A 20288-nucleotide genomic window follows, 5' to 3' on the forward strand; every position below is an offset into this window, starting at 1 on the left:
AATTAGTTAGCCAGAGGAAGTACAAAAGAACTTTTCTGGGTAACAGATGGTTCCCCAAATGCTAGACACACAGTCACAGAATCTCAAAGGTCATGTAGTCCAACCAAGGGTGTGCTGGAAACACCTGTAACTAGAACCATTGTTAACATTTCAGTGTGAGCATTTACACCTCAGAAACCAGCAGACTTTACAAATCAGGACTTGAGTGATTTTTTTGTTGATTGTGCGGACTTAAGAAAGTGCTGCTGAAAAATGTTAATAATGCAGATTCAACTTAAAAGTGTGTCATGCATATTTTTTTTCTTTTTTGGCAAGCCAGTTGCTAAATATTTACTGGCATACCACTGAATCTAATCCATTCACTTCAGTCTTTTTTTTTTTTTTTTTAAAGTCGTGTCTGACTCTTCATTACCCCATTTGGGGTTATCTTGGCAAAGATAGTGGGGTGGGTTGACATTCCTTTCTTCAGCTCATTTTACAGATGAGAAAACTGAGACATACAGGGTTAGTGGCTTGCCCAGGGTCATGCAGCTAGTAATTGTCTGAGGCTGGATTTAAACTCAGGTCTTCCTGACTCTAGGCCTGATGCTCTATCTCCGCTGAGGTACCCAAATCTGACCTGTACTTGATGAGAAAACCTCCCTAAAATATTACCAATAAGTAGCCATCCAGGATCTTCTTGAAGGTCTTGAATAATGGGAAAATCATTGTTATTGTTGTTAGTTACAATTATAAATACAAATAATATCTTGCATTTAGATAGTACTTTAAGGTTCTGCAAAGCACATCACAGATATTCTCTCTTCCTTTTGAGGTGATTTCTACTTTTGGTTATTTGTTAGGACATTTCTTCTTATGTGAAAAAAAAAGCTCTACAATTTTAGCCTAGCGCTCATTTTGAACTCTAGGGCCAAGCAGAATCAGTTTCTCTCCTACAAGATAGCACAACAAATATTTGATGACAACTCCCTCCCCACCCCCAGCTTTTTTCTAGGTCAGACTACCTCCCTCAGCCAGTCCTTATATGTCATGGCTTCATGTTCTGATTACTGTCTTTTGGACACAATTTAGCCAAAAATGTGGCATCTAGACATAAATCCATTTCAGCATTAATTAAGCACCGACTTTGTTACAGACACCATGCTAGGTGCTGGGTATACAAAGACAAAATGGTCCCTTCCCTCATTGAAGTTACATTCCTCTGAGGAAAATAATATGCACACAGGTTGCTAAAAACAAAATAATAAAAATACATTAATTTTGAGGGAAGCATTAACCCCTGGGGAGGGAGTCAATATCATAAGATTGCAGATTTATAACTGAAGAGAATCTTGTTGTTTAATTGTTTCCAGTTCTTCATGACTGCATTTGAGGTTTTCTTGGCAGAGATACATTTGCCATTTCCTTCTCCAGCTTTTTTTTTTTTTAACAGATGAGGAAACTGAGGCAAACAGGGTTAAGTGATTCACCCAGGGCCACGTAGCTAGTAAATGTCAGAGGCCACATTTCAACTCAGGAAGATGATTCTTGACTCTAGACCAGCTGCTCTACCCACTGTACCACCTAGTTGTCTCTGAAAAGGACCTTAGAAGACATCTAGTCCAAAAGACCTTTTTTGTTTGTTTGTTTTGTTTTGTTTTGTTTTTGGGTGAGGTAATTGGGGTTAAGTGACTTGCCTAGTAAGTGTTAAGGGTCTGAAGCCAGATTTGAACTCAGATACTCCTAAATCTAGGGCTTGGGCTTTATCCACTGCGCCACCTAGCTGCCCCCCAAAAGACCTTTTGTAGGAGGTGACACCAACTGAGGCTTTATGGGAACTAGAGATACCAAGAGGTGCAAGGATCATTACATATCATGAAGACCATTGTCTAGGAATTCTCAGGACCCTTTCCTACTGAATAAAAGCTTGAAACAGGAGAACATTTCTCATGCTGCTGCCATGTTGTTTCTGTAAATAGCCATAGATTGCTGGATTTGGAGCCAGAACACTTGGGCTTTTATCTGAAGTCTGGGACTTCAGCTGGTGGTTCAGTGGTTAGAGCCCTGGGCCTGGAGTGAGGAAGACCTGAGTTTAAATCCAGCCTCAGACACTTACTAGCTGTGTGGCCCTGGACAGAAGTCACTTAACTTCAGTTTCCTCAACTGTAAAATGGGGATAGTAATAGTACCTCTCTTTCAGGGTTGTGAAATAATGTCACCAGGGCACTTAGTACAGTACCTAGCATGTAGTAGGCATTATATAATAATGGCTAACGTTTATACAGCATGTACTACATGACAGACCCTGTTCTAAGTGGTTTATCATTATTATCTCATTTGACCCCTATTTACTACCTCTGGGTTGCAGGCTCTTTATCCTTAAGTGAAGGGGATGAACTAGATCAAGGTTTTTTTCTTTCTTTTTTTTTTTTGTCACGGACCCCTTTGTCAGTTTGTTGAAGCTTTATGGACCCCTTCTCAGAATAAGGCTTTTAAAATAATCTTTAGGGGCAGCTAGGTGGCGCAATGGATAGAGCACTGTCCCTGGAGTCAGGAGTACCTGAGTTCAAATCCGACCTCAGACACTTAACATTTAGTAGCTGTGTGACCCTGGGCAAGTCACCTAACCCCAATTGCCTCACTAAAAAACAAACAAACAAACAAAATAATCTTTAAAGAAATTTAAAGAAAGAAGTAATTTTCAGAAGTTAGTGAAAATAGAAATGTAATTTTTTCCCCCATCCAAGTTCACAGACTTGCTGATACCAGTAAATAAGGCCCTTGCAGGAGGAGGAGGAAGGAAAGATTCCCTTGTGGACCTCAGGTTCAGAACTCTTGGACTAGTTGATCTCTTATTTCCCTTTCTGCTATGAGCTATGATAGCAATCCATGACAACCTATCAGCCAGAGCAGTTATTTCAGGGCACATATCATTTTTTTTTTTTTTAGACTTTAATATTAATTTTTAAAGATTTTGACTTCCAAACTCCCTCCTTCCCTGCAGTCCCTCCCCCCCAATCAGGGCATGTATCATATTAAAAGGTTATGTAAATGCCATTTAAAACTTCATAACTCAACATTTATTGAATACCTGGTACTCCCCATATCCATGTCCTTTGCCAGGTATAGTTCAAGTCGAAACAAATATTGTGTCTTCGTCCACCCAATGCACAGCAGAGTAATGAGATGTATAGTTGTTCAGTCATTCCAGTCATGTCCGACACTTCGTGACTCCATTTGGCATTTCCTTCTCCAGCTCATTTTACAATGAGGAACTGAGGCAAGTGGGGTGGTACAGTGGAGATGTATGGTAATCACTCAGTAAGGATTTTAGAATCATCAGATGTTAGGACTGGGAGAGACTTTAAAACATGGAATGTTAGAATATTAAAACTGGAAGAGAGGGGCAGCTAGGTGGTGCAGTGGATAGAGCACTGGCCCCGGAGTCAGGAGGACTTGAGTTCAAATCCGACCTCAGACACTTAACACTTACTAGCTGTGTGACCCTGGGCAAGTCACTTAACCCCAATTGCCTCACCAAAAAAAACACAAAACAAAACAAACAAACAAACTGGAAGAGATCTTAGAGCACAGAATGTTAGAACTAGAAGAGATTTTAAAACAGAACATCAAAATATTGGAACTGGAGGGGACCTCAGAACATAGAATGTTAGAGCTGGGAGGGGCCTTAGCAATCCCTTCATTGTAAAGGTAAGAAAACTGAAGCCCATAGGGATAAAGTGATTTGGTCTAGGTCACACATTTGGTTAGTGGCAAAACTGGGACTAGAGCCCAAGTCTCCTGGCGCCTATTCCAGTGCCCCTAGACTCTGCTACCTCCCCTCTTCAGTTTTTAGTTATGGGCTTGCAGAAGTTAGTTAATACTGTACTGAGAGATATTTATTGGGACACTTTCTGCTTTGTACATAATAGAAATGTTTGTTGAATTGAATTCTAGAGGGATTTTTATTTAGTTCTTTTTCCATCCTGCGCCACCCTGTGGTAATGCCTTGGTCTCAGGCTTTCAATGTTGATCTCCTGGCTCCCAAACCTATCTCCCAGCATTCCTCTCTTCCGCAGGCTTTTGCTCTCCCTAAAAATGGACACTGAACTTCCACACTAACTTTCCTCCAGTCCACTGCTCAGTGACCTAGTTTAGCATCATTTTCCAGCCCCTCCTGCCTGAGATGGGCCAGACACAGCTTTGTTTTACTTTTACTGGCAAAGTCTGTACAGTGTAGTCCAGGGAAATAATTTTCAAGATGAATCTTAATTTGGGAAATGTCCTTTTGCAACATTCAGAATTCTAGAAGCACAGAATGTCAAATTGAAAGAGATCTCAGAGAATACCAGGGGTCAACCCCCTCATAAAACAGATGAGGGAAACAAGGCCGAAGAGGTAAAATGACTTCCCCAAGACTGCACAGCAAGTCAGTGGCAGAGCTTTGATTTAAACACAGACCTGATGTGTAGTTCTGAACTTTCTCCACTGCCTTTTTTTCTTGTTATTCAAGGGGAAAAAAATTAATCTGGGCATGGAAAATGGGCTTCCTGTTTAAGGTTTTTAGAAATTGCTTCTTCCTGAGGAAAACTTTTTTTTCTGAAGTGATGACCCATGATGCTCTATGATCCCTTGCTATTACAGTCTTTTCCGTGATCCTCCCCCTGCCCTTTGCTCTTGCCCAGTCTTGCCTAATGCCATGGAGTTGTGAGCCTGTCATGTCTATTTAAGACCTCATCTCAGTGGGTTATTTATAGGACTGAGTTGATAAACTAGTTACTAGGACAGTGAAGAGATATGCCAGCTAATAGCAGAATACTTCTCTGTATATGAGTATGGGTAGGCTGTGGGCAGGTCCTTTGAAAGAAATGAGGAATAGAGGGCACAGGACTGTGACATCCCCCATCAAGGCCACTCCTTCTGGTCACACTACCCCTTCTCTCTGCTTAGAAAGAACTTAAGCAATGGCAGAGGAAGTGGATATTGGGGATCCTGTTGCGTGGGTGAGTAATAGGGGAATTCTGCTGGGTGGGGAGGATGATACTCATTCTGCCTCCTGTGGTTAGTGCTGGAGCTTGGACACAAACCCAGGTCTTCTGAACTCCATTCACTATGTCACACAAATGCCCAGCCGCTAATGCTAAGAGAATTTCCATAAATGGAGTAGTGGGAGAGACTGTGAGGTAGAGTGGAAATAGTTCTGTATTTGGAGTGAGAGAAGGGGACAAATCCCACTTCTTCTTCTTCTTGGGCAATGGGGGTTAAGTGACTTGCCCAGGGTCATACAGCTAGTAAATGTCAAGTGTCTGAGGCCGGATTTGAACTCAGGTCCTCCTGAATCCAGGGCCGGTGCTTTATCCACTGTGACACTGAGCTGCACCCCCCCCCCCGCCCGTCAGCTCTTCTTATTACCACTGTAAGTCACAAACTCTCTAGGCTTCAGTTTCTCCATCTGTAAAATGAAGAGGTTGAACTCTGAGGTTCCGAGGTCCTCTGAACTTCTAAGCAATGCCAGATTTGTTGGAAGAAGTATAGAGTCTTGGGAGCAGCTAGGTGGCACAGTGGATAAAGCACCAGCCCTGGATTCAGGAAGAACTGAGTTCAAATCCAGCCTCAGACACTTGACACTTACTTACTGTGTGACTCTGGGCAAGTCACTTAACCCTTATTGTCCTGCCAAAAAAGAAGAAGTGTACAGTCTCCCAAAGGGAGACTTTGGAGAGTGACACTCATTTGGATCATAGGCAGTTTGTTTATAGTCACATTACTCTATGGCAAGGGTTCTTGGAGTTCATGAATGGTGTTCAAGAAGTCTTTGAACTTGGATATGAAAAATATTACATTTTCATTTCCACTAACCTCTAACCTGAAATTTAGCATTTCCTACAAGTTATGAATTTTTGATAAAGGCCACCATTATTGGGAAAGGGGTCCATAAATTTCACCAGACTGACAAAGGGGTCCATAGCACGAAAAAGGTTAAAAAGCCTTGCTCTGTGGTTACATTAGGAAGGAAGTCAGTTTAATAGGAAGTTTAGATGGTTAAAGCTATAGGCCATCCTATTTCCCAATAAACCCTAAAATGCAAGGGATTATAAAAATCACTAGGTGGAAAAGGCAGACCACATAGCAGGGAACGAGCTGCCTCAATATTAGGGAACATACTATATGGACTTAGACCTAATAGAACTGAAGAACTGAAAGGTCCAGACCTTAGAACAAAGAATGTAAGAGTTGAAAAAAAACCCCACCCAAAACCTTAGGAAAGGAATTCTTCATATGGGGCCTATGAGCTTGTTTTTAAACATGTTTTGATTTGTTTGGTCATTTCAGTAAGGGTAACTCTTGGTGAGTCCACGTGTGGGTTTTCTTGGCAAAGACACTGAATGGTTTGCCAGTTTCCTCTCCAGTTCATTTTATAGATGAGGAAACTGAGGCAAACAGGTTAAGTGACTTGCCAGGGTCACACACTAGTAAGTAGCTGAGACCAGATTTGAACTCATGAAGATGAGTCTACCTGACTCTAGGCCTGGCTCTCTATTCTCTGTGCCACCTAGCTGCCCCATATTCTGTTAACCCCATTTGAATATAATTGATCTCTTTTATAATGCTATGGTTTTTATTTCATGCATTTAAAAAATTATGCTGAGAAGAGGACCCACAGGCTTCAGCAGACTGACCATTGGGGCCAGTGGCATAAAAATGGTTGAGTCCTTGCCTAGAACATGGAATACTTCAAGTCCACATTTGTGTAATGGTTTTAGATTTAGAAAGTGCTTTCCTCCTAACATTCTGAGGTGGCTAGTACAATTATTATCCTCCTATTATGAGAGTTAAAAAAAAAAACCACAAACCTGTGTTTTGAAGCGCTTACGTGCTCAGAAAGGTGTTTGCAGCTAGGAAGGTTTGAACTAAAGATTAGTAATATAAAAAAATGTTGGAAGTAGAAGAGAACTAGAGGTCATCTAGTCTATTCCCCCTTACTTTATAGATGAGGAAATTGAATTTCAAGGTCTCACAGGCCACGGGCAGAGAGCCACAAAGAAAACCCAATGTTCCTGACTCCCATGCAAGGGCTATTTCATAAAATCATCGATTTACAGATGAGAAAAACCAGATACCGGGGGCAGCTAGGTGGCACAGTGGATAAAGCACTGGCCCTGATTCAGGAGGACCTGAGTTCAAATGTGACCTCGGACACTTGACCACTTACTAGCTGTGTGACCCTGGGCAAGTCACTTAACCCTCATTGCCCAGCAAAAAAAGAGAGAAAACCAAACCCCTATAGATATGAAGTGACTTTCCTGAGTTGTTGCTGTTGTATCGTCATGTCTGACTCCTAGTAACCCCTTTTGGGGATTTTCCTGGCTGAGATACCGGAGTGGTTTTGCTATTTTCTTCTCCAACTTATTTTTATAGATGAGGAAACTGAGGAAAATAAGATTAAGTGACTTGCCCAGGAACTTGGATCTTGCACATGGGTTATGTCATACAAGTAATTAATGGAGCTAGTTTCAACTCAGGTCCTCTGACCTCAAAGTCAATATTCTTTCTACTATCTCTGCTTCTGCAGCAATAATCAGGCAATGTGGCACAGTGGGAAGAATGCCAAGCCTGCATTTAGGAAGACCAGGGTTTGAATCTCACCTCTGATGCTTCACTCGCCATGTGACATGGGGCAAGTCATCTGGTCTCATTGAGCTTCATTTGCTCAAATGTGAAATGGAGATGATAATACCCATGGTACCAAGCTCATTAAGGTAATTGTGAACCTTAAAGAGAAAGTTCACATGAAGAACTCTGCAAACAGGGGCAGCTAGGTGGCGCAGTAGATAGAGTGGATACATCCACTTTTTTTGGGGGGGGGACGCTGCATTGCAGTACTCCTTGAGTCCAACACCACCCACCTACTCAACTACACCACATACCATGTTTCTCTACAGAACATCCTTCTCCCACTTGTATGAATGAATGAATTGATGAAACATTTATTAAGTGCTTACTATTTGCAAAGTGCTATGCTAAGCTCTGGGGAAAAAACAAGAGAAATCTACTCTCAAGAAGCTCCTATTCTAATGCAGAGGATAGCAAATATAGAAGAAGGTCTCTAAGTTGTAACTCAAATGGTGAGGTTCCGTGGTCCTTAGGGTACCGCAGCAAAGCAGCTGGTAATGCCTCTTTTAATGCCATTTCCACTGATAAAATCATATCAGTTTCTCATGTTAAATGATTTGACAGGGGCCAAAAGATTTTAAATATGGCTGTAGAACCTGCAGGAGCAGTTGCTGGGTTGTACCCTCCATAGGAGCTTTTTGGGGCACTGGGCTGGAAGCATTGCTTTCCCAAAAGCTTGTGGGCTCAGGATCCTGAGCTGTCTCCATCAGGGTTGGAAGGGAGATGGTGGTCAAGGCGGTGTTGGTGGTTCAACCTGCCTGAAACAAGCCACCTCCTGTCTCTTTCCCCTGTATAAAGAGTACTCAGACCCAGAGCTCCTCGTTATATTTTGCCAGTACTCATTCACACCTTTTTCCATGTCACATGGATTTGACATCCAGTGGTTTCTGCGTGAGATTATGGGAAATCTGATCTCCAGAAGGATGCTTATCCTTTCTGTCAGGCCACATTTTAGCCGATGCTTGTGGTCTCTTGCAAAGGTATCCAAGGCCCCACAGAAGCACAACATCACAGAATTTCAGTCAGAAGAGGCCTCAGCTGCTATCTGTTCCACCCCATACATAAAAGGAATCCCCAACTTGGCTCCCTTTCCCAGCATGCTGCTCTTTCCCTTCTCCAACAACAAATCCAGCTGCACCAACCCTGATGGGGTAGGGTCTTACCCTATGAGGAGAATCACTTTCCGGAACCCGGTCTAAGTGGTTCAATCCTTTTTCCCCCCTTCCTTTTCAATAGGCTAACCCCTTTAGTGCCTCTTATGACTAAGTTTTCCTGACATTTGAGCAGAAGCAGCATTTTATAACTTCTCTTCTTCTGGTTGCAAAATATAAGTCCCTTGGTGCTGTAGGAAAGCAGAGGGGGTGAATTCACTTATTCATTCAACAAACATTAGTAAATATAAAGACAAATTCCAATCTCTGGCCTTAAAAAAAGAAAGAGAATCATGTGAGAAAACAATACAAACAATATGCAAAGTGATTTCTAAGGTAAGTGCTAGTAGTAATTTGGAGCATCAAATAGGATTTCTGAGAGAAAGGAAGAGGAGGTGGGCCAGAAGTCAAAGGACTAGAGGGTTTGGGTTCAAATCCTGAATTTGTTATTTAGTATCTATATGACCTTAGGTAAGTATTTGCCCTCTCTGGGCCTCAGTTACCATATGTATAAAAGGAAACCTTACATTAGATGTTCTATAGGGTCTCCTCAGCTCTAGGTTTCTGTGTTCTAAAAATCTGTTTTAAGATGGGTTTCCAATTTTTCCATGTTTCATGTTCTAACATTCTCTGTTCTAAGGTCCCTTCCAACTCAAACATTCTGTGATAATAGAAATCTATGATCTTTCCTTTAAATATTTCATTTTTTCCCACTTGGATTCTTCAATCTTCCAAAGCTCCCCTGTTGTCCCCTCTTCAGGGTATTGCTAACCACAAATACATATACACATTTATACATATATGTATGTGCACATGTATTTATATCTACATATGTATATTAATATCTAATTCTAACTCTGTGTGTACATGGCATGTACATGTGAGCAGATGGGTGAAGACGCCAGCCACATCATTATAAGCAGTGGTTTGGACAACTTTCCTCTCCCTTTAAAAAGAAGTGAAGAATTATTTTTTCCCTTACTTTGCCCACTCTGCCCTCTGTTGGTGACTTTTAGTAAATAGCGACTGCTCAGATAAGGAAAGGAAGTTTAAAAATGGTCAAACTCCTCTTTCCAGAATCAGCTAGGGGAAAGTTGTCACAAAGCAAGTCATCTGATCATTTCAGATAATAATCTTTTCGGGGGGAAGAGTAGGGGTGAAGTGTGTGTGTATGCTGTGGTTGGGGGGAGGGGGTAGACTACGTGAGGTCCTGTTTCTTGTTTTGTTGTTGGTTGTTGTTTTGCTTTTTTCTCCCCCAAATGTAAACATTAAGGTCTGTGCTTTGGTTTGGGAGATGAGCAATGCTTCCTTTTAAAGCCCAATAGTTCCCTGGTTATTGGCTCAGCTAAGTTGATGCCCATTACTGGGTCCTGCTTGGAGAGAAGCAGAATCTCTCCATTCCACAGGCTGACTCCAGAGAGCCTGTTTGGAAATGCTTGTGGCTGGGCCTGAAGCTAGGAAATTACCAGTTTCTCTTGGTCTCAAGCCCATTCCCTCCATTCACCTTTCATCCTTTCCCCTTCCTAGATTGATTCTTTCTTCTCCAGGGCCTGGATCAGTAATGAGGAGAGGAAAGAAGGGAAAAAAATGCCTGATCCTGATGCCAGGGTGTAATTGTCCAGCTCCCAAACAGGAAAGAGACAGGGAAGAACTAGGAACTATAAGGAGACAGATTTCTGCCCAGTTGAGGGAAGGCTTCCACCCAGCATGTTGAGTGAAAGATTTGGAGAACTAGGACTAGAATCAGGAATGCATAGGATGAAAAGGGTAGTGATTTGCACCATTGAATGAGTGCTGACACTCATGAGATTAGAAAATCATTGAGGAATGGAAGTATAGAAAGTTTCCTAACAATTAGCGTTGCCCAACAAAATAGTTTCCATCCCTGGCAGTCTTCCAACTGTAGCTGAATGACCACTTGTTGAAGATAACATGGAAGGGATTCTTGCTTAGGTACAGGTTAGACTTGACTTCTCTTCAAAAATGTTGCCTCTGCCCCTGCCTTGTCCCCCACATAAACTCCTTAAGGGTAGGGATGATCTGTCTCACTTTGATCTTTGTATCTGCATTGCCTAGTATAGTGGTTGGAATGTATTAGGTACTTAATAAGTGCTTATTGATTGATTGATAGATAACCTCCATATTCCATTTCCACTTTTGAGATTCTATGATCTTTGCTTTTAAGAGACAGGAGCATGGAAATAGGTAGTAGAAAGATACCTTGAATTAAAAAGGCTACCCAAACCTGCTCGATCCAATTAAACAACAACAACAACAAAACCCCATAAAAACAGGTTGTGTTTCATTTTTGTTTTCATATGCTCAGCACTGTGCCTTAACTTAGTAGATGCTTAACAAATCCTTGATGAATTGAATAGCAAGGTACCAGAATAAGCACTGGGAAATATTCACACTAACATATATACATTCATTTGACTAAATCAATCAATAGACATTTATTAAGCACCTACTATGTTTGGGCACTCTGTTAAGTGCTAGGGATCCAAAAAGAGCCAAAAGACAGTCTCTGCCTCAAGGAGATTATATCTAATGAGGGAGACAAACTTGCAAACAAATGTATACAAGCCAGCTATATACAGGAAAAAGAGGAAATAATTAACAGAAGGAAGACACTGGAATTAAGAGGAGTTCTGGAAGGCTTCCTTTAGAAGGTAGGATTTTGATACAGTACCTACTCTCAAAGAATGTACAGTCTAAATTGGAGGAGTATGGCTGCAGTGGTGTGACAAATGAAAAGTCTAAGACACATAATGTCTGGGTAAATAATATTGAATTTTGTTAATTATGGCTAGCAGATAATTAATAAAATGATGATCATTTGGCTTTCTCTCCTAAACCAAAGACAATCATGGAGGTGCTCAATGCTTACAATGGCCTTGCGAAGATTGGGTGATTCCTGACAGGCAGAAATAAACTTGATTGGCTAACAATTAATGAGAGTATTAATATTATAATGAGAGGTGGGTCTATTCTAATGAGGGGCTAGGGACAAGACTTGGATCAAAGACAAGAAAGACTCATCTCAAGCCAGACTACTCCCCTGGGACAATCTATACAAAAGGATCTATCTTTCTCCTAGTCAATGAACAATGGATAAGGGTGGGGTAAGAATTCCACCTAGATAAGAAAGGCTGGGTGGAGTGAATTCTTTGGGCAGCTCAGAAATCCCCATGAGAGATGGGCTTTGAATAAGGAAATAGAAGGGGGAAAAAAAACCTGGCTTCCCCCCCTCATATGATTGGTTATTAATATAGGAGAGAAATAATAATTTTTCTCAGTCAACAGAACGTGAGCCTGGAGTCAGGGAGATCTGAGTTCAAAATCCAACCTCAAACACTTGCTAACTGTGTGACCCTGGGCAAGTCACTTAACCTCTGTTAACCTCAGTTCCTCATCTGTAAAAATGGAAATAATAATAGCACTCACCTCCCAGAGTTACTGTGAGGGACAAATGAGCACTTAGCACAGTGCTTGGCATATAGTAAATGTTATTTAATGTTACCTATGGCATGTACACAGATAACAATCACACAGACATACACACAGAGTTAAGGGCATGACAGATAAATGCAAAGTGCTACAAGAGGTTCACAGAAGGATGGATCTTTTCCAACTGGGGATCAAGGAAAGCATTTGTAAAGGGCACAACATTGCAATTCATGGGTCTTGCTTTTGCCTGTAATTATTTTAACCAGTAATTATTCTTAGAAAATAGTCACACATTGAATTACTTTCTTAATTTAGGACCCAGCGCTCCCAGAGCTGTTAATCACTCACCTGCTTCCACAACCCATTCCACTGCTTTCCTGAAAAAGTGAATTCATCCTGAAGGCAACTGAAGGCCTCTTCATAGATTAACTGTACCAAATTTCCTATTTAGAGGCATGCCTTTGGGAAGTTTCTATGTGATTATGAAGAGTGGACAATTCTCCAGGGTAAATAATAAGAAACAGCAAACTCAGCAACTCACGGTTCTGCGGTCCTTTAGCAGCTTTGCAAGAAAACCCCACCCCACCCTTTTTCCACCCCCCCAACCCCCATACTTTGAGATAGGTAATTAGGTAATAGTATTAATTCTTGTTTCCAGTGCCTACGTAGGACACTGTGTGGCAGCAACTTATTTCTCCTTTTTGGGCCTCAGAGATCTCCTCCTTGGTGAAATGAGGGGTTACATAAGTGATTTCTTTTTTCTTTTCTTTTCTTTTCTTTCTTTTTTTTTGGGGGGGGGGGGCAATGAGGAGTTAAGTGACTTGCCCAGGGTCACACAGCTAGTGTCAAGTGTCTGAGGCTGAATTGAACTCAGGTCCTCCTGAGTCCAGGGCTCGTGCTTTATCCACTGTTTCACCTAGCTGTCCAAATAAGATGATTTCTAAGGAACCTCCTAGTCGATTTTGAACCCCCTCTGATATACTGGTAAGTGTCAAAACTGATTTGAATTTAGATCATCATAGATGGACAAATACAAGGGACCTAGGCCATAACAGGCTCACAAATTTTAGCCCTGGAAAAGGACCTTCAAGGTGGACTTCTTTGTTTTACAGATGAGGCACAGGGCAGTTAAGTGACTTGTAGTCACAAAGGTAAAGTAAATACCAGAAATGGAATTGTACTTGGGTCCTCTTGACTCCGAACTGTTATGATCATTCTAGTGAACTCCCCTGCCTTTTCTGACTCTGAGTAATTATTTCTATGAAGTTACAGTCAGATAAAGATTTTATTTAGTGCCCTGCTGTGAAGATATTTATCTCATGGGGTCATAGACATGCAGAGCTGAAAGTGAGCATAGTGAGCAACTAGTCTAATTGCTTAGTTTTTTTATAGATTGAGAAACAGGCCCCAGAGAAAGGCAGTGACTTGTTTTAACAGACAGATTTTTGTCTCTGCCAGTCCTCAATCTACATCATTATGATACTGGGTTTCTCTGGAGGATCTTGGAGATTTCTAAGTAGATGGTTATAGCTGATGTAACTACATCTGATACTTGGAAAAACAACTGAGTGTTAGGCCCTCAGAAGACTCCTTTCTCATTTAGGAATGTAAGAAGATGGGGGCCCAGAAAGGGCAGGAAGTCCCAAACACCTGAGTCAGCAGATAATAGAACTAGCCAAGTCCTGGAGCTTCCAAGGAAAATCATTGAAGAACACACAGTTCTTAAATGTTCTCTGAGGAGACAAGTCTGGCCTGGAAATAGACCTCAGATAAAATCTCTACCTTGCCCCCATTTTCAAAATGTAAGGAATTCTTGTCTGAATTTTTTTTTTTGGGGGGGCTCATCTCCCACCTCTATCCTGGCATTCCTAGAGTGCAGACTCCCCACCAACCCCTGCTTTCCACTTCTCCCAGAAATGCAGTAGAGTCCTCTTAGGTGAGTAAGCTGGATCCCCAAGGAGCTTGTGAGGTGTGTGTGTGTGTGTGTGTTGGGAAAGGGAGGGAGACAGTGTGGGAGGCTGTCTGAGCAAGGAGAAAGTAATAAGGAAAAGCAACTTGCAAATGTTTACTGACCATAGTGATCTAATTAGCTAATGTCACTGCTTCCTTTTCCCTTCTCCACCCCCCCCCCAGCTTCCCTCTTGCTCTAGGGTCAGTTTGTTCCCAAGTAGGTGGAGGGGAAATAAATAAACAAATGAAAATAAGAAATTCTTGGCTGGGCATTTCAGAAAAGGCTTCCTGTTAGCAAAATTCTGCCAAGGGAATGTCAGAAACAATACCAATGATCACAACTCATGTTTCCATAAAAGCTTTATGACTCAACAATAACAACAACAATTGGTGCCTTTTATTTCCATAACTCTTTAAGGTTAACAAAAAAACTTTATTCAAACAGCTCTGAGAAGGAGGCAGTGGGATCATTTTTGCCCCCAGTTTTACAGAGAAGGGAACTGAGGCTGAAAGATCATATAATCATAGGTTTTTCATTCATTCATTCATCATTCATTCAACAAACATTTATGAAGTGCCATCTATATGCTAGGCACTGTGTTTATAGATTATAAAGAAAAAAGGTGAGGCAGCTAGGTGGGTGCAGTGAAATAAAGCACTGGACTACTGGATTCAGGAGGACCCGAGTTCAAATTCAGCCTCAGACACTTGACACTTACTAGCTGTGTGACCTTGGGCAAGTCACTTTAACCCTCATTGAAAGAAGGAAAGGAAAAAAAGTCAAATGCCTTTGACCAGGGAGCTTCTTACATTCAGGGCATCTTAGAGATCATCTAGTCAACCTCTATCATTTTACAGATGAGGAAACTTTGGTTTAGAGAGGTCAGTGATTTGCACAGGGTTACACTGAACCGAATTTGAACCTGGGTTTTCCACTAAACCTTTTCTATATTTTCCCGAGCTCTCAGAATGGTACAATCAGGCCTGGAACCCTCAGGCTTTTGACATCAAAATTCATTGTTCTTTTCTGCAACAAAAATGTAATCATAAATAAATAAATAATAGTATTATTACTGGAAGGCTCTTCCCAGGGAAGGCCAGGTAAGTTGTAGGCCATCTCCCTGGGGAAAGCAAAAGTACTTCCTTGCATATTTTTTTTTTAAAGTAAGTAATTGGGGTTAAGGGACTTGCCCAGGGGTCACACAGCTAGTAAGTGTTAAGTGTCTGGATTTGAACTCAGGTACTCCTGACCTCCAGGGCCGGTGCTCTAACCACTGTGCCACCTAGCTGCCCCGCCTTGCATAATTTTGACCTCTCAGCATCTCTTGAGCAGGATGGAGGGAGGACTTTCTACTCAGTAACTATTGAACCAAGACACAGATAACTGAAATAATCATCATTTAAACTGGCATATAGCTCTTTAAAATTTACAAACATTCAAGCTCTATAACACCCCCTGAGACAGGCAAAGTGGGTAATATCCTCATTTACAGGCTAAATAACTTGCCATGTCACATAACAAGGAAGTGTTAGAGAAATCAGCCATAGAGTTAGGAAGACTTAGGCTCAGGTCCAGGCTGACACTTTTTTGTGTGAAAGGAGGCATTAAATTGCTTAACCCTCCCAGTGCCCCAGGAGCATTTTTAAGCCCAAGAGTTGCAGAACAGGTGCTGATCTGTATGATAAAGTGAGTTTCCCCATTGAGAGTTCCCTATATTAATGAAATAATAGATCCAATAGGGGAAATAAAACCCCCAAGAACAATTCACCATCTCCAGCACAGTCACTTTCAAGCTATTGGCCTAGAGATAAAATATGTAATCCCTTTTGCCCTTTCCCAGTTCTCCAGACAAAGCAGTCCAAAGAGCAGTGTAATTAGGAAATCCTCTGTATCCAGGGAAGAGGGGGGTTGAGTAGAGTCGAATTAGTTCTAAGAATGTGAAGAATACTTTGGAAATAATCATTGTATGGACCTTCCATCCTAATTTCCCTTTTCTCTCCAACCTTGCACTCCAAATTATTTGACATCACCAGCCACCTTACAAACATGCACTTTTTGCTCTTTTTTTTTTTTTAATTTTTTTAGTGAGGCAATTGGGGTCAAGTGACTTGCCCAGGGTCACACAGCTAGTAAGTGTTAAGTATCTGAGGCCGGATTTGAACTCAGGTACTCCTGACTCCAAGGCCAGTACTCTATCCACTGCGCCATCTAGCTGCCCCACTTTTTGCTCCATTTTGAAGAAAGGGCCCTTCTCTCAAATGCTATAACACAAGTTAGTTTGCCTTGATCCTACCCATCCCTTCTCTTTCCCTAATTTTCTTTTCTTTTAAATTTTTTATTTCTATTCTTTTTTGTTTTTATATCATCCTTATTTCTGAATCTATCCATTTACCTCCCAATAAGCCATCCCTTGTTAAAAGGAAAAAAAAAGATTGTAAAAGAAAGGGAGAAAAAAAAAGGCCAGTTCTGTAAAACCAATCAATGCTGGGATTCGTCAATAAATATTTACTGAGGAGTGTTTAGAGAAACATGGTACAGTCTAAAGAGCACTGGAGTCCAACCATTCTAGATATCAGTTAGGAATTACAAAAGAGGGTAAACTCTCGTTCATTAACCTTTGACCCAGAAAGTGGACTTGTGCCCCAAAGATATCAAAGACAGAAACAAAGATCTATAATATTCCCAGAATCCATAGGTGTATAACATCTAGAGATTTGCTAAATTTAATAAGCATTTATTAAGTATGTGCTAAACATTAAAGACAAAAAAAAACCATGAAATATTCTTTTAGAGGGAAACAACATTCATTTAGGCAATTCAAAGTATACACAAAGTGATTTTTGATGGGAGGACACTAGCTGAAATTGGGGTAGGGAATAAGGATACGTTTACTGCAGAAGGTGATACTTGAACTGAGCTTTGAAGGAAGCTAGGAATTCTATGAGGCTGGGTGAAGAAGAACTAGATTCTAGGTCTTATAAAGTCAAGTCCAATAATGGAATATTCTATGTAGACAAACCAGACATTCTGTTCGGAATGTAAGGTATGCAAAGGAGAGTGATGTGCCAAATACCTGGAAAGGTAGAAGAGAGTCACATTATGAAAGGACTTCAAAAACCAAACTGAGGAGTTAGTATTTTGTCCTAGAGGCATTTAGGAGCCACTGCAACTTCTAGAGTAGGAGAGTGACCTGTGCTTTAGGAATATCATTTTGAAGTGAGCAGAACCAGGAGAACATTGTGCACAGTAACAGCAATGTTACTATGGACAACTTAGCTCTTCTCCAGCAATACAATGATCTAAGACAATTCCAAAGGACTTATGATGAAAACTGCTCTCCACCTCAGAGAAAGAACTGATGGCGTCTGAATGCAGATTGAAGCATACTTTTTTTCTTGTGTGTTTGTTTTGTTTGTGTTTTCTTTGTAACACGGCTGATAAGGAAATATGTTTTGCATGACTGCACATGTATAACCTATATCAAATTGCTTGCCTTCTCAAGGACGAGGCTAGGGATGAGGATGAAGTGAGGGAGAGTATTTGGAATTCACAAAATTTTTTTAAATTGTTTTTACATGTTATTGGAAAGAAATAAAAACATATTTTTGAGGGCAGTGGGGGTTAAGTGACTTGCCCAAGGTCACACAGCTGGTAAGTGTCAAGTGTCTGAGGCCAGATTTGAACTCAGGTACTCCTGAATCCAGGGCGGTGCTTTATCCACTGCGCCACTTAGCCGTCCCTGAAATAAATATTTTTTTTCAAAGGGAAACATCACTTTGGCAACTTTGTGGAGGATTGAATTGGAGAAAAGAGATACTGGAGGCAAGAAAATTAATTAGTTGGCTCTTGCAGTAGTCCAAACAAGAGATAAAGGTCTGAACTAGGTGGTGGCCATGTGAGCAAATAGAAGGGGATGAATGTGAGAGATACTGTTGCAGCAGAATTCACAAAAGTGACAACTATTTGAATATCAAGGGTGAGGGAAAGGTCAAGGATGATCCTGAGGTTGTGAACATGGATGACTAGAAAAAACGGTGGTCCCCTCAATAATGTAGTGAAAGTTAGGAAGAGATATTTTGGTTTTTGAAGTTAGGACAGAAAGACAATGAGTTCTGTTTTTGGACATGTTGCATTTGAGATGCCTGTTGCACATTCATGTCCAATAAACATCTGATGATGTAGGAGTGACTTAGGAGCTGGGTGATTTGGAAGACAGACTGGGCCTGTGTAGACAAGTCTGTGCATCATTGGCATGGAACTGATAGTTGAAACCTACGGTAAGTTGAAGAGATCACCTAGAGAAAATGTGGAGATAGAAGAGACGCCAGGACAGAACCCCTAGTACTTTGTACCCACACAAAGGGATGGGAAAAGAATGATGATCTGTAAAGGATTACTGAGAAGGAGGGTGGTAGACAGAAAGGAGGAGAAACGAGAGAAGTGTTGATTAAAAACCCAGGGAGGAGAGGATGTCTAAGAGAAAGGAGTGGACAATAGTGTCAAAGGCTATAGAAAGGCTAGTCAAGAAAGAGACCAGGACTGAGGAAAACATTAAGGAGACCTTGGAGAGAGCAGTTTTAGGTGAGTGATTGGATTGAAAGCCAGATCAAAAAGGTTGAGAATGAGTGTGAAGTGAGAAAATAGATGCATTGAGTGTAAATTGCTTTTTCTATGTGTTTATCTGTGAAATAGCTAAAGAAAAGGCGCTTGAGGCAATGAAAGGATTCATATAAAGGTGTTTGTTGTTTTTTTTTTTAAAGAATTTGGGGCATATTTAAAGCAGCAGGGAAAGATACAGTAGAAGAAGAGATTGAAAATTAGTGCAAAGGACCCTCCCTCCTTTGCAGAGGTGGGAGACTATAGGTATGGAATCTTGCATATATTATCAGACAGTTGTTGCATTGGTTGATTTTATAGAACTGGCCTTTTTCTTAAATAAAGAATAGTTTTCATGGAAGAAAAAGATTAGGTAAAGGGATGGGTTTAGAAATGATAGAGGATGGGGGCACCTGGGTGGTACAGTGGATAAAAGCACCAGTCCTAGATTCAGGAGGACCTGAGTTCAAATCTGGTCTTAGACACTTGACACTTTCTTTCTTCCTTTCTTTCTTTCTTTCTTTCTTTCTTTCTTTCTTTCTTTTCTTACTTTCCTTTCTTTCTTTCTCTTCTTTCTTTCTTTCTTTCTTTCTTTCTTTCTTTGAGGCAATTGGGGTTAAGCGACTTGCCAGGGTCACACAGCTAGTAAGTGTCAAGTGTCTGAGGCTGGATTTGAACTCAGGTCCTCCTGAATCAGGGCCAGTGCCTCTATCCACTGCACCCACTAGCTGCCCTGACACTTGACACTTACTAGCTGTGTGACCCTGGGTAAGTCACTTAACCCTCATTGCCCTTCCCCCCCCCAAAAAGAAATGATAGAGTGCATAAACAGAAGAAATGGAATAGAATTAGGTTTTTTTTTTTTTTAAGAAAATAAGTTGTTGTGAAGAAGGTACTTTGTAGACCTTAAAGAGCTAGTAGAAATATGATCTGTTACCATTTATTACTGGGGTTTTTTGTGTTTTTTTTTTTTTTTTAGTGAGGCAATTGCGAGTTCAGTGACTTGCCAGGGTTACACAGCTAGTAAGTGTTAAGTGTCTGAGGCCGGATTTGAACTCAGGTACTCTGACTCCAGGCCGGTGCTCTATCTACTGTGCCATCTAGCTGCCCCTATTACTGTTATTAAACTTAGAATGTTAGAGCTGAATAGGACTTCAAAGATGATCTTATCTAACCCTTTTATTTTACAGGAAAGTAAAGGGGGAAGGTTGAGTGGAGGAGGGTTGAGTTGTGTCCCACAATGGGGAAAGGAGTAAGCCTGGGTGAAATGTAGTTTAAGAGTCATACTGGAGATGTGGGTGGGAAAGAGGTACAAAGAAGCTGGACTAGGAGACAGGAGACCTAGTTTCATTCTCAGCTCTATCATGGCCTTGTTACTGTCACTTGGGCAAGATTCTATCTATTAAAACTCACATTTCTACATTTGTAAAGGAGGTATAATAATCCTTATCCGGTTTACTTATCTAGTATTCAGAGTCTGAGAGGAA

This window comes from Dromiciops gliroides, chromosome 2, assembly GCF_019393635.1.
Source record: "Dromiciops gliroides isolate mDroGli1 chromosome 2, mDroGli1.pri, whole genome shotgun sequence".
Lineage (NCBI taxonomy): Eukaryota > Metazoa > Chordata > Mammalia > Microbiotheria > Microbiotheriidae > Dromiciops > Dromiciops gliroides.